The sequence below is a fragment of the Trichosurus vulpecula genome, chromosome 3, assembly GCF_011100635.1.
Source record: "Trichosurus vulpecula isolate mTriVul1 chromosome 3, mTriVul1.pri, whole genome shotgun sequence".
Lineage (NCBI taxonomy): Eukaryota > Metazoa > Chordata > Mammalia > Diprotodontia > Phalangeridae > Trichosurus > Trichosurus vulpecula.
Window position 1 is genome coordinate 179,208,460 of NC_050575.1, and position 15,412 is coordinate 179,223,871.

The window sequence follows — 15,412 nt, forward strand, 5'->3', positions numbered from 1 at the left end:
GTACATAGCAGTGCCACAACGGGAGAGCAGATCTCCGGAATCCAAATGTGGCATTATTTCAACACCACTACTCTACAATGCCTCTATCAGTGAGGAAGGGAAGTTAGGCAAATAGTGTGCACACAAGCTGTCAGGTATCTGATTTGGGAAGCCTGGTGCACTGGAAACTGTGGTCACAGAGCAGGGGTTCAAATCCTGCTCTGCTACTTACTTCCTAGCTAACCTCCCAGGGTTTCTCCAACATAGAGGAGGGGGTCAAAGGGGTAGATTTTATGATCTCTGAGGTTTCTTACACTTCCACCCTAGAACCTCCTCCTTTTGCCAAGGGTGTTACACAAAAGTTCAAACACAGAGCTTAAACCACACCAAGTCTGGGCGACCTTTAAAACAGCAAAGGTGCCACTTAACTGAGGCCATTCATTATGGAGAACCTAGGTAAGATTTAGACTTGTTCTGCTAGGCTCCGGGGTACAGGACTAAGACCCACAGGAAGAAGCTGCAGGGGGCCTGAGGGGAACTCCCTTCTCAGGCCACCCACCACTCCCGTATAAGTGCCGGCTCCCCCTGTCAGAATGGAGGCTCCCAAAGTACAGGGACGGTTTCGTTTTAGCATCTGCATCCCCAGAAATTAGCACACCCCAAAGTCTTTAGTATTCAATAGATGCTTTTTCACGCATTCACTGAGAGGCAGATTTAGGCCTTCAAGAGAAGCTACTTAACAATCGACAGAAATAACAACGAGAACTGGTCCAAAAGAGGGATGGGCCGGGTAAGGGAGAGGTTAGTGGGGTTCCTCCCCATCCCTTCCACCTTTAGGGTACCCCAGAAGAAGCAGAACCCCTGAACACATATATTGTAGAGGGGATTTCTGTTCAAGTGAACGATCTAGCCCAGGGGAACTGTCATTCTCTTCCAGCTGAGTCTTTGCGATTTTGTGACCAGTGAGGGGTTCAGATTCGCGAGGAGGGAGGGGAAGGAGCAAGAAATGGGCAAGCAGACGCAAGCTGGCAGCGGTGCCCGGCAGCCCTCCAGTAAAACGCAAGCGTCCTTCCCAGAGAGCGCAGCGGGAAGCCAGCCAGCGCGCAGCCTGCTGGGAGCTGTAGTTTTTTTCTAAAGATCATCCTCCTAGCTCTAGAAACCATTACTTCTCCCTTGACTTCCGACAGAACCACTGAGCAGACACGAGTGGAGGGACGGATCCCAAGGGGTACTCACCAGCCCTTTTCGAGAGCTCTTCTTTCTTTGTCTCTCTCGGTCCTCCGCAGCGCCCCAATTTGCACTTTCCCGGGTAGCAGAGAACCACTGGCGTAAGATGTCACGTGCCGCGTACGTCACATCCCAGGTCCAAAGCCGGTCCTTCTTCCCGTGATGCTCCGGGCGGGCGGTGGTGTGGTAAGCCTATGTTGCTGCTGAGGCTGCGCTACATGGAAGTGAGGTCTAGCCCCGCCTTTCCTTGGCTCTGGGCGCTGTTTGCCCCGGTGCTCTTTTAACCTTACCTTAAGTGTTGATGCTGTTTAACCTGAACTAAACAAACGCACTGTTTCTCTCCCCCTCCCCTCCCCACCATAAGCATTTCTGTAAGCAAAGTAGAACACAAAAAGAGGTTTGTATATGAAACCCAGGATCTCTTCCGTAGCGATTGCTTTTTTTTTTTTTAAACCATATGATAAATTCAACTCGTCCCTTTTAATACCTTGCCTTGCTTTGCTGGGCTTCCTTTTGAACTTTGTATTCTGTGAACTTTTAAAACTGTTTAAATGTTTCTCTCTCCATTTTTTAGCATCAGCGTTGCTGCTCTCCAACCCCTCTCCCCCAATTAAAAGCAGGAAAAAAATAATAAACCCTCGTAATAAATCAAGCAAAAGAGGTCCCATAAAGGGACCGTTTCACTTCTGCACCTTGAGTTCATCAACCTGCTGTAGATAGCGCTTCGTCGTAAGACCTGTGGTTTTGGTTGTCTTTGCATTTATCATAGTTCTTAAATCTTTCAAAGGTATTTTTTCTTTAAAACGTTGTCAGTGTGTAAATTGTTCCACAGGTTTGCCTCAGATCACTTTGCATCAGTTCCTGTTTCCCAAGTTTTCCTCGTTTCTTATGACATAATTTATATTATATAATATTCCATTACATTCCTTATTCACAGTTTATTCTGTCATTCCCCAGTTGATGGGAACCCCTTAGGTTCAAGTTCTTTTCTTTTTTCTTTAAATTACTCCCTTGAAGATCAGGAAGTTTGTTTTGCTTGTTGCTATTCCTTCTCTTATCCCGACTTGTTTCCCTGTTTAAAACGGCACAAAGACTTTGGGGACACTATTTCTACGCTAAGCTATCAGTGTGGGACCGTGGTAGTGGTGTGTGTGTGTGTGTGTGTGTGTGTGTGTGTGTGTGTGTAAACTTTTATCCAATAGAGATAATAATAAGGTTTATCTGATGCCTGCTCCCTGCCCCACCTCCCCTTGCTCCATTTTTGTATACTCTTCTCGGGCAACCAACTATGAGAACTACTTGAGTTCCATAAACTATAGCTTGCCAGGTCCCTCTATCTTCCACTCTCTCCTGAAGTCTGTTCCAGTTCATGTTTGTTGTTTCCAGGACACTATCTATCCATCTTATCCTCTGCCATCCTCTTTTCCTTTTGCCTTCAATCTTTCCCAACCTCAGGGGCTTTTCCAGTGAGTCCCATCTTCTCATTATGTGGCCAGAGTATTTAAGCTTCAGCTTCAGTATTTGACCTTCCAGTGAATAGTTTGAATTAATTTCTTTAAGCATTGACCAATTGATCTCTCTGATGTCCAAGGAACTCTCAAAAGTCTCCCGCACCATAATTTGAAAGTGTTGATTCTGCAATACTCAGCTTTCCCTATATAGTCCAACTCTCACAGCCATACATCACTACTAGAAAAAGACAATAGCTTTGACTATATGGACCTTTGTCAGCAAGGGTATGTCACTGCTTTTTAGAATGCAGTACAGATTTGCCATAGCTTCCCTTCCAAGGAGCAAGCATCTAAATTTCACAGCTACAGTCACCATCTGCAGTGACTTTTGAATATAAGAACATAAAATCTGACACTACTTTCATTTTTTCTCCTGTTTGGTAGGAAGTGATCGGGACCAGTTGCCAAGATCTTAGTTTTTTCTATGTTAAGCTTTAAACCAGCTTTTACCCTTTACTCTTTCACTCTCATCAAAAGGCTTCTTAGTTCTTTATTGCTGATGTTTCCCTCAGCCACCTTAATTCCAGCTTTTGATTCATCTAGTCACAATTTATAACCTTGTCATACTCCATTTCCAATCTTAAACCAATCAATTGTTTCATGTTTAGTTCTAATTGCTGCTTTTTGCTCCACATACAGGTTCCTCAGCAAACAAGTGAGATGATCTGGTACTCCCATCTCTTTGAGGACCTGCTACATTTTGTTGTGATCCACACAGTCAGAGGCTTTGGTGTAGTCGATGAAGCCGAAGTAGATGTTTTTCTGGAATTCCCTTGCTTTCTCCATAATCTAACAAATGTTGGCAATTTGGTTTGTAGTTCCTCTGCGTCTTTGAAAACCAGCCTGCTCTTCTGGCAATTCTTGATTCATGTATTCCTGAAGACTAGCTTGCAGAATCTTAAGCATAACCTTGCTGGAGTGTGAAATGAGTATAATTCTTTAGTGATTTGAACATTCTTTGGTATTGCCCTTCTTTAGGATTGGGACATTAAACTCATCTTTTTCAATCCAGTGGCTACCATTGAGTTTTTCAAATTTGCTGGCATATTGAATGCCGTACTTTAACAGCATCACCTTTTAGGATTTTAAATAGTTAAAGTGGAATTTAGGAATTTAAATAGCTAAACACCTCCACTACCCTTATTGTTAGCAATGCTTCCTAAGGCCCACTTGACTTCATTCTCCAAGATGTCTGGCTCTAGATCAGTAACCACACTACCATGGTTATTGGTGATGTCAAGATCTTTCTTACATTGTCCTGTGTATTTTTGCCACCTTTTATTAATCTTTTTCTACTTCTGTTAAGTCTCTACCATTTTGTCTTTTATCACCCCCACTTTTGCATGAAATGTTCCCTTGATATCTCTAATTTTCTAGAAGAGATCTCTTGTCTTTCCCATTCTATTGTTTTCTTCTATTTCTTTGCATTGCTCATTTAAGAAAATCTTCTTATCTATCCTTGTTATTCTCTGGAATTCTGCCTTCAATTGGGTATATATTTCCCTTTCTCCTTTCCCTTTCCTTCTTTCCTCAGCTATTTGTAAAGCCTCATCAGACAGCCCATTTTGCTTCCTTGCTCTTCTTTTTCTTTGGAACGTTTTTTGTTGCTGCCTCTAGCACGGTATTGAAAGCCTCTGTCCATAGTTCTTCAGGCACTCCACCAGATCTAATCCCCTAAAACTATTCATCCCTTTCACTTCGTATTCATAAGAGATGTTATTTAGGTCATACTTATATGGTCTGATGGTTTCCTTTAATTTTCTTGAATTTAAGTCCTGATTTTGGAGTAAGAAGCTCATGATCTGAGCCATGGTCAGCTCCAGGTCTTGTTTTAACTGACTGTGTAGCGCTTCTCCACCTTTAGTTGCAAAGTATATAATTGATATGATTTCGATATTGATCATCTGGTGATATGTTGAGACTCATCTTTTGGGTTGTTGAAAGAGAGTTTGCTGTTACCAACAAATTTTCTTGATAAAACTCTTAGTCTCCACCCTGCTTCATTTTGTACTCCAGGCCAAACTTGCCCACTATTCCAATTACCTTTCGATTTCCTACTTCAGCATTCTAATCCCCTATAATAAATGTGACATCTTTTTGGAAAGGGTGGGGAGCAGTATTACTTCTAGAAGATGCTATAAGTCTTCATAGAACTGACCAACTTGGACCTCTTTGGCATCAGTGGTTGGAGCATAGACTTGTATTACTGTGATGCTTAATGGTTTCCCTTGGATTCAAATATCATTCTGTTATTTTTGAGATTATATCCTGGTACAGCTTTTCTCACCCTTTTATTGAGGATGAGGACTACTACACTTCTCATAAGGACTTCTTGGCCACAATAGTATATGAAGTAATCACCTGAATTAAATTCACCCATTCCCATCCATTTAAATTCACTGACATCCAAGATGTCAATAGTTAAACTTTCCATCTTCTGTTTGACCACATCCAGCTTATCTTGATTCATAGATTTTACGTTTTGGGTTCCCATGCAATAGTGATCTTTACAACATCAGACTTTCCTTTTGTCACCAGACACACCCACAGCTGACCTTCATTTCAGCTTTGGCCCAGCTGCTTCATTATTACTGGGGCTACTTATAGCTGTCCTCTGCCTTTGCCCAGTAGCATGTTGGACACCTTCTGACCTGTGGAGCTCATCCTCCTATGTCATATCTTTTATAATTTTAATACTGTCTATGGGATTTTCTTGGCAGAGGTATCGGAGTGATTTGCTATACTTTCTCCAGTGGATCATCTTTTGTCAGAACTCTCTGCTATGACCTGTCCATCTTGGGTAACTGCATAGCATAGCTCATAATCTCATTGACCTACACAAGCCTTTCAGCCAGAACAAGGCAGTGAGTGATTTGGGAGGGGACAGTGATTTTTTATTTTAATCCTTTCTCTTCTTTCCCCTCTTAAAACACTCAGAAGAGACCCAATCTACCCCCCCCCCCACTCACCCACCTCTGTTTTTCTTAACTACCTTAAAACCCTTTGAAGACTTTAAGTTTCTAAAGGCATACTTAATATTCTCCCTATTAATAGATTGCATTTATGTAGCAATTACAAAATGTTTCACGAATATAATCTCTTTAGAGCCTCAAAATACAACAACCCTGAGTAGTAGGTGCTGTTATTCTCATTTTATAGAAAAGGAAACTGTGGTTGACAGGGGTTAAGTGTATTGCCTAGAACCACAGAGCTAGTAAGTTTCTGAGACTGGAGGCTGGCTTTGAATTTGGTTCTTCTAGACTTCAGGTTGTAATGTTAATGTGATTGAAGATCTTCCCCACCCATTAATATGCCTCACATAGAGCCCATTTACGGAAGTTTGACTGTTTTGCAGGAAGGCCCACACCTTTTGCTAATTTCTAATTAGGCACTGGGTCAGCAGGGTTGTGATGCCCTCTGGCTCTGAAGAAGTGTATATATACTCTAAGGTTAACATTTTGCTTTGGGGCTCACACATTGGAAGAGTATTCCTGTGATTTGGCCAGAGGAGACTCTCCCTTCTTTGAAAACCCAGATGTTCGTGCTTCTCTCTCTGGTAACTATGTATGTATAATGTTGATCAAACAGTTGGATATGTCTGTTGATCTGTGCTAACTTCTCAGTTAGAGGCCCTATCTGTTGGTCTTTATTTCTCTGTTTGTAATTTTTGATTGTAATTTCTGTTTGTATTTTCTCTGAAGTTCAGGGTGTTGACTTTTCCCCTGAACTAAATGAATGATATATATGTTCAATTAAAGTAAGATTGTTGACCCCTTTAAAGTTGCTTTCCTTTAGAAAAGCAGATCAAAGAACCTGTGCTAGCAGCCTTCCTGTGTGCTGGTGTTATTGGTCTTACATCTCCACAGCAGCTGCAAGTAGTATTGTTGTTACACAGGTCCAGTGCTCTATCCAGTGTGCCATCTAGTTGCCTTCAATTACAATATTAACTTTTCATCCTCATACAGCCTCTTCTAATTGCTCAAATAGATTCACCTCTCTAGGTTCCTCTGGACTTTTGTGATTGTATTTCAAAGTTCCTACTTAGTTCTGATTTTTTTTTTCCAATCAGGAATGTTTGAAAGCCCTGTATTCCATTAAAGATCCATGTTTCCCTCCTGGAGGATTTTTATTTAGATTTGCTAGTTAAATTATTCTTAGTTGTAAAACTATATCTTTTGCCTTGTGGAATATTGTAGTCTAACATCAGTCTTCTTATTTATAATAGAAGCTGCCAGGTCATGTATGATCCTAACTGTGGTTCCTTGGTATTTTAACTCTTTCTTTCTGGTTATTTACAGTATTTTTTTCTTTGATGTAGAAGCTCTGAATTTTGACCATGGATTCCTGGGACTTTGCCTTTGGTGTTCCTTTCATTAGTTGATCAGTGAATTTTTTTCTGTCTCTACATTGTCCTATGGTTCTAAAAGATCTGGGCAGTTTTCATTTATGATTTCTTCAATTATAGTCTTCAGGCTTTTTGGGGGGAGGATTATGATTTTTCTGGGACTCAAAAGATTCTTAAATGATCACTTCTTGGGCTATTTTTTGGAGTCAGTTTTTTTTTTATAACAGAAACTCGTGTTTACCTTTGTTTTTTTTTCCAGTTTTTTGATTGTATGCTACTATTTCTCGCTGTCTCATGGAATCCTTCCTTTTTATTTGGTCTATTGTAACGTTCAGAGAAATCCATTACTTGTTTAAGGATTACCATTTTCTGTTCCAAGCTGTTCTCCTTCCAGTTCCTATCTCCAGAACTTTTATTTCATTTTTTAGCTCTTTTTTCATTTTTTCTAGACATTTATATAGTCCTTGAGAAAGAGCCATTTTCCCCCTTTGTCTCTCTGCTTGTAGTTTTTATGAAGTTATACTCTCCTTCTAAGTTGTATTTTTTTTTTGAAATCTCTGAATCTATTAGAATTCTTTATTGTGGTCTGTATCTTCTCCTAGCTCATCTCTCCAGCCTTAGTTCCTGAATTGAGGTTTTATGCTAGAGTCAGGCTGTGCCTTCTGCTGTCCTTTTAGGGTGGTCAGCCTTACTTGGTCTCATCTCCTACAACCAGTTTGGCTTCACTCAGCATCCAGGGCTCTTTCCACTATGCCAGGCTGACTCTCGGGAAACTGACTCACAGAGAGGAGGAAGTGACTTGCCCAAGGTCATAGGGGTAGGAGCTCTAGTCCAGCATCATCCACTGAGGACTGGACACCTTTCTACCTGAATGTCTTATAGGCATCTCAAACTCAGATTATCTAAAATAGAATTCTTACTTTTCCCCCAAACACTCTTTCTGTCTCTCTCTCCCTCCCCCTTGTCATTGTTGTTGTCATGTTCATCATCATTATCATCAGTCATCATCCTCTACAATTATGCTTTATTTCATCGGTGGTAGAAAACTTCAGTGTTGACATTCCCTCTGTCACTGCAGCTCAGCAACTGTTCTGGTGTGTATAGTTTACTGCTTGCTTGGGGGCACTGAAAATATAACCAGCTTTGTGTCAGAAATAAGACTTGAACCCAGGTCTTCCTGAATCTGAGGCTGGCTTTCTGTCTACTTCACTTGTCATGTTACTTATGGAGGGTACCACCATTTTTTTTAGTCACCCAGGTTCATGATCCTCTACTCTTCATTCTTCTTTCTCCCCCTGGTAAGGTCAATGAGGAATAAGATCTTCCCCACCCTTCAATAGGCCTCATGTGGAGCCCATTAAGGGAAGCTTGCTCGCTTTTAGGACGGCTTACACACCTTTTGTTAATTTCTAATTAGGCACTGAGCCTAAAGAGTATATATTCTGAGAGGCTGTATCAGTAGCAAGATTCACAACCTCGAAGATGACCATGAACATGCCTGTACAGTTCGGAATCACAAAATATAAGAGATTCTCTAGGTAGAAGGCAGGGGAAGTATAACATTATTTAGGCACCAGAGGATTAAATCCCAAAACCAATAACTCCAATCCAACATAGCAACAGTTGTATCCCAAAGCCAGTAAGTCCATCTCAATGTAACAACAAGGAAATTATAATACAGTATTACAGCAAAGAACCAAGTCATCCTGTAACCTTCCCCTCGCTGGGGCCTTTCCGTAAACACTCACAAGTCCCAACTATCTGCTTGCCTGAGTTCTCTCCCCCCTCAGTTCTCTGGTCTCTGCAGCTCTTGTCTCTACTCTCCACTCTCTCTGCAGCTCCCTCTTGTCTCTCCGAAGCTCTCGGAGTTCTGTAGCTTGCTAGTCTATGGATTCTCAGCTCTGTCATCTGAGTTCTTACTTCTTCTCCTTGGGCTGAATTCTAACCTTAATGGCTACCTTCTGGGTATATATACTCTTCTTAGGGCCTGAGGACTTCATACCCAATCAGTGAAAGGGTATAGACCCCAGGCTTAGCACTTAGTAAGTAAAGAATGTAGGCCTGCCTTTAATCAAACCTCCCTTAGCCCCACCTGAGGCCTATTGAATGGGGAGGGGGTGGGTGGGGTGGGGCATGGTTCTTTAATCACTGGTTGGTATCACAAGGGTGTAGGCCTGCCTCTAATCAAGCCTCCCTTAACTAGCCCCACCTGAGGGGTATTGAATGGGCAGGAAAGATCTTTCATCACTGATCGGCATCACAAAGGTGAGCTTTTGCTGTGGGGGTTCACTTATGAGAAAGATGTTGTGATTCTGTGGTCAAGACTCTGAGTGGCTGTTTGTTCAGAGCTTCCCAACTCCTCAGAGGTAAACGCTCTCTCAGTTCAGTTGATGGATGTAAAACTTTGATTCAGGCAGTAGGACCCTGTTTGTTGGTCTTTATTTCTCTTTGTATTTTTTCTATGTAATTAAAGAAGACCATTGACCCCTTTTAAGTTGCTTTCCTTAGTACAACAGATCTAAGAACCTGCACTGGCAGCCATCCTGGGCATGCCAGTGTGGTTGTTGTTACACTCCCATATTTAATCAATTGCCAAGTCTTGTTAATTTTACCTCCACAACATATCTCCTATCAGGCCACTTCTCTCCACTCAAGTTCAAGCCCTCATCACTTAGACTATTTCAGTAGCCTCCTAATTGTTCTTCCTTTCATCCAGTCTCTCCTATGTTCAATCCAAATTCCCATCACAGCTGCCAAAATTGTATCTTTCAAGCACAGAACTAACCATTTCAAGACCCTGCTCAAGTTGCTTCAGCGAGCCTTTGTTGCCTTTAGGATAAAATGCAGTCTCTTTTGTTAGGTATTTTAAGTGCTTCTCATTCTCTCTCTAGCCTTCCTCTCTGGGCTTTTTCACATTATTTCCTTTCATGCACTCTCCATATCTATTTGCTGTTTTCCCATCTCCCTCTTGGCTGCCTTGGTACAGACTGTCTCCCATGGCTAGAATACTTTATTTCCTTCTCCCTTTCAGAATCCCTAACTTCCCTCCAAAACTCAGCCTTCTACATAAGGAATTTTCTGACCTCCCCAGTTGTTGTTCTACTCCATGGAGTCACTTCACATTTACTTTGTATATATTTTGTGTTTTTGTTGTTGTTCAATTATTTCAGTTGTATCCTATCCTTCAGGACCCCATTTGGGATTTTCTCAGCAAAGATACTGGAAATGGTCTGCCATTTCCTTCTCCAGATCATTTTATAGAAGAGAAAACTGAAGCAAAAGGGGTTAAGTAACTTGCCTAGGGCCACACAGCTAGTAAGTATGTGAGGCCAGATTTGAATTCAGGGAGATGAGTCTTTCTGACTCCAGGCCTGGTACTCTATCATACCACCTAGCTGCACCTGTATTTTGTGTTTACTTATCTGTTTATGTGTCATATTCCTCCCAGGAGAATATGAAGTCCTTGATGGCTGGGACTTTAGCTTTATGTCTTTGTATCCCAGCACTTAGCAGAGTCCATTGACTATAGTAGGTGCTTAATTCTTGTTGAATTGATATAGCCAAGCTGAGATTTGAACACAGAATTCTTTCCTCCACACCAAACTGCACTTTAGGTTCCAGGACCCCTCATTTGGTTGGGTCTTTGGCCATGGGACAATGGAAAAAGCACTAGGTCTGGAGTTAGAGAACCTGGAAATCCATATCCAGGCTCAAACACTTATTTTCTGTGTGGGCAAATCACTTTGTTTTTAAGGTCACCTTCCAGCTCTAAATCAGTGATGTTGTTTCTCCATAAAAATGACAGAAGGTTCAATCCCATAAGTACTAAGCACTTACTATGAACAAAAATCTAGGAATACAGAGACGAAGCTACACGATGCACAGAAGACCTTCCTCAAGGACAACTGTACTATATTTGGGCTAACCATCTTGTATATCTCACTATTGACATATAATCAATCCGTCACCTCCTTTCCAGTTATACATATTCTTGATACCTTTTACAATTTTGAGGTATATGGGGTGTTCAGGGAGGACTAGCACTTCTAATGTGAGGGCTTGCCAAGCCCTGTTCAGGGCTGCTCATCTATTTTTGGTGTCCACTTGATTCACCCAACTCTCACCTGTGGCTCCAAGAAGCTGTAGCATCACAGTGTCATGTGCCCTGGTAAAAAACCATCTTGGCAGATAGGCTAACCCAGGTTGAAGGTAACCAGCAGGCCTCAAACCCATTGGTGAGTTAGAGGGATTGTCTACCCCAAGCATATGAAGACTTCCCCTGGCAGAATAGGAAGATAAGAACAATTTATTCTAATGACCATGAATGTGGCTAATTTGTGGAGTGCTTAGAGGTTGGTTAGACATCAAAGATGCCAAGGTCACCCACTGCAGTGGTCATCCACTGCATCCCAGGCCACTGCTAGTCATCTTGATTTTTGTCTTGCCACTGGACTTTGGTGACTGGAGGAGAGAGCCTGGAAACTTTGTGCAACTTTGCCTCACTTAAATCTAATTCACCCCAAGTCATCACCCAGTGATGTCAAAGGTCCTCTTTGAAAATCAAGGACAAACAACAACACCTTTAACAATGCCCTACACATAAATCATCTTCAGTGGCTCCCTACTGACTAGGATAAAATATAATAAACTCTGCCTTCAGGCTACCTTTTCAGGCTTATTTCATATTACTCTACTTTAGGTTGTTGTTCTTTGCATTTCCATTGTGGCAATCATTGTTTCTATTGTTTTCCCGATTATGTCTACTTGAATTTGTATCTATTCACTAGTTTTTCCCCCCAGCTTCTCTGTATTCTTCCTATGCTAGTTTCTGAGATATTGTATTATCTTTTCCTGAACACCTGTAAGATATTAGTCTTTGAATGCAAAATATCCAATCAATGTCAACATTAAAAATACATTGTACAAAAAGGTTTTTGTTGTAAAGGATAGCTCTCTGGAAGGGAGGAGGAGGGAAACCGCCCCCCTCCCATTCCCACCACCCTCATTAACTATCTCATTTATACTATTGTTAAAAGCCTTCTTGGTAGTCCCAGCCTCTGCTCACTCTTCTTTTCAATTTCTCCACACAGCTGTGGAAAATAATCTTACTAATTTACAAGTCTGACAGTCCCTTGCCCAAGTGGCTACTTATTGCCTACAGAATCAATTCAATTTAGTTAAACCAACATGGATAAATGCCTAATGTATAAGGATCTTTGTACTAAATGTTGGGAAAGATGCTGTCTAGTCCCTGACATCGTGGAGCTCACAGTGAGGTAGAGGTATGTGACACAAACACATGTCCAAATAGCTGTAAGCATGAGTCAGTGGAAAGAGTATCAAATCTGAAGACAGGCCTGGGTTTGAATTCTGAGCCTCCATTTTCCTCATGTGTAAAATGATAATTAGATGATGTCTAGAGATTCTCCATCCTTAAAACCCTATGATCTTGTAAAGTATGATAATTATATATAAGTGCACCAGAGAGGTACAACAGTGTTTAGTACCTACTTTCCAGGATTGTTGTGAGGATCAAATGAGTTAGCATATGTAAAGTGTTTTACAAACTTTTAAGTGCTATTTAAATGCTGTTACTTGGTTTATATAGTGATTTAACCCACGATCAAGAGCCCCCTAAGAACCCTCAGCTCTGGTCCCATTGTGGGGGCTTAACCCTAAGAGGATCGAATTTTCTTTTGCTTATTAATGTCCCTACCACATAGTCAAACTAAAGGGGAGCTCCTGTAAGGCTTAAGTATGGTTCTTACTAGGGCTTGTTGATAATGATGGGGTGCTAATGATTGACCCTTAAAAGGTCTTGGACTTTCCCACCTGGCCCAGTCCCTGGAGTTCACGGAGGCATCTGGCCCACCCCAGCCCACTTTGATTACTTAATTAGCTTACTTGCTACTCCTTAACCCCATCCAGATCTTCCCACAGTCTTTGTGTTCAAAAGTGTCAATCTTTCCCCCATTAAAATGCACAGATTCTTAAAATCTTGCCTGATTGTATCACAAATAGGTCAGACTCACTAGGAACCTTGTGGACTTGTGTTGGTGTTACAGTAAACTTGCTACTTGGACTGAAAGAAGGCTTGAGTGGTCAAATTCTTTGAAGAGAGACCCACCCCTACCCCGTACCCTTGCATTTTGGGGTTCCTAGCCCCCCTAGATGGCAACAGGTAATAGTCTTCTCCTACAAAGGAACTCATAAGGTGGGTATTGGGTTTGGGACTTTTTTTTTTTAATTTCTTCTGCCACAGACAATGCAGAAGATGCAAAGGAAATGTTGAGGGAGCTGAGATCCAGGAACCCCAAGACTGGAGTTCCCAGAGGGGGTCATTGAGGGGGTGTACCCCTCAAGGACCTGAGTACTGGAGAGGGTCGGGGCCATCTGGAATGAATTCACGATCTCAAGCATTCTTTAAGTCAAGGTGGCAAAGATTTATTACACTGTACAGTGGGCCAGAGTTCTTAGGGAACCTGCAACCTTACAGGGGTGCAGGGAAAGTTTATATACGAGATTTGAGGGTGAAATATGTCAATTAGGAGTTTTGGGGTGGGATTAGGGAGTGGTTAAGGGGCGGTCAGTTCTTAAAGTAACATGCACTTTTTGTAACTACTACACAGGTATCTTACCCAGAGTTCACTGGGAAATAGCCCAAGGTGGGGCGATGTGGAGGTGTGGCTTTGACTGTGAAATGTCACTAACTCAACTAACGGTCAGGGCTGACTGGAAATATCCAGGTGGCTCTCATCAAATGTCTTGTTAGACAAGATGAATGTAAAGAGGTATACATTTGACTATGTCTAGGATACATATCAGTAAGGTCGGTAAGTAGTAAATATCATTATGGCCCAGCACATACAGCCAATTAGCACATACACAAGGAGTCCAATAAATTCTATAGGTGCAGCTGGCCACAGTATCAGGAGGAGAGATAAATGTTTTGCTTAGGTATGCTGCCCTTGAATTGGAGAGGAACTGCCTGAGACAGTATTTTGAGGCTAAGGAGAGATGTGATTTTAGAACTGGATGTGGTTTTGGAATTGGGGTCCAGGCACAGGCACCCAAACAGAGGCTAAGGAGAAATGTTAGAATTAGGGCCCAAGCACAAGCACCCAAACACCACCATCAGATACATAGGAACCTGTATATACATAAAATCATCTTAAGAGAAACATAAAATCATCAAATAGCCGATTACATTCATTACACTGCCCAGAAAGGTAAAGACCCTTTGTGCACATGTTGAAATTTCCCACTGACTTCACACCTATACTGTCTAAATGACTCACAGAAGTTATTGGAGAGAGTTAGCAAGGTCCAGCTCTCCTGCCCAGCCACAGCACAGCTTTAATTCTTCAGCTACAGAATGGTCCTCCTGTTGGTGGCTCTCTTCTCCTCCAAGAAGCACACTGTTGAGGAAATCTCACTATGGGAAGCTGGGACCTGACCATTTGGGTCATCTTCAGTATAACCCCGAGGTTTCCAATGCTGAGGATTGCATCATTGACCTAAGAAGATCCACACTCAGCAATTTTATCAAGATGACTTGAGGGAAATATATCCTTACCACATAGTATTATGAGGAGGAGCAACTAAAAGCATCAGTGAATGCTTCATAGAAGAAATGGTATTTCAGTTGGGCTCTAAAGGTTGGGTAGATATTCAAAAAATTGGTAAGCTTGGGGGTTAGGGAAAGAATAGAGCATATAGGAATGATATATGTGAGCAAAGATGCAGAATTGAGAAAGTGCAAGGTAAGTACAGGATAGTTTTAGTATGAGATAAGACTAGAAAGGTACGATGATGCTAGACTCTGGAGAGTCTGAAGGAATGTGAACTTTACTAGATGAGCAGTACTGAGTCTTTGAAGGGTTCTAGCACAGGAGTAACAGGATAGATTTTTGCATAGGGAAGATTAGTCTGGCAGTGGTAGGATGGACAAATTGAAGGAGTGAGAGAATAGAAATGGGAAAACGTGTTAGGATGCTACTACAAGACTCCAAGAAAGTAAGTGATAATTAGGGCCCACTGTACTAGAATGGTAGCTGTGTGAATTAGGAGACAGATGTCAATAGTAGTTTAGAGATGGATTTGGAAAGGCCTGCTATGGACAAAGTGAAGGATAAGGTTAAAAAAATCATTAAAGTTTGGAATGTAAGAGAGTGATGGTGCTGCTAACAAAAATTGCAAAGACAGAATGAAGACTGCTTTTGGGAAAACGATAATAAGCTCATGTGTTCAGTTTTAATCTGTTGAATTTGAGGTACCAATGGGATATCCAGGTAGAGATGTAGGCAGTTGGAAGTCTGGTATTTATGAGAGAAGTCGGAGTTCTTCTCTG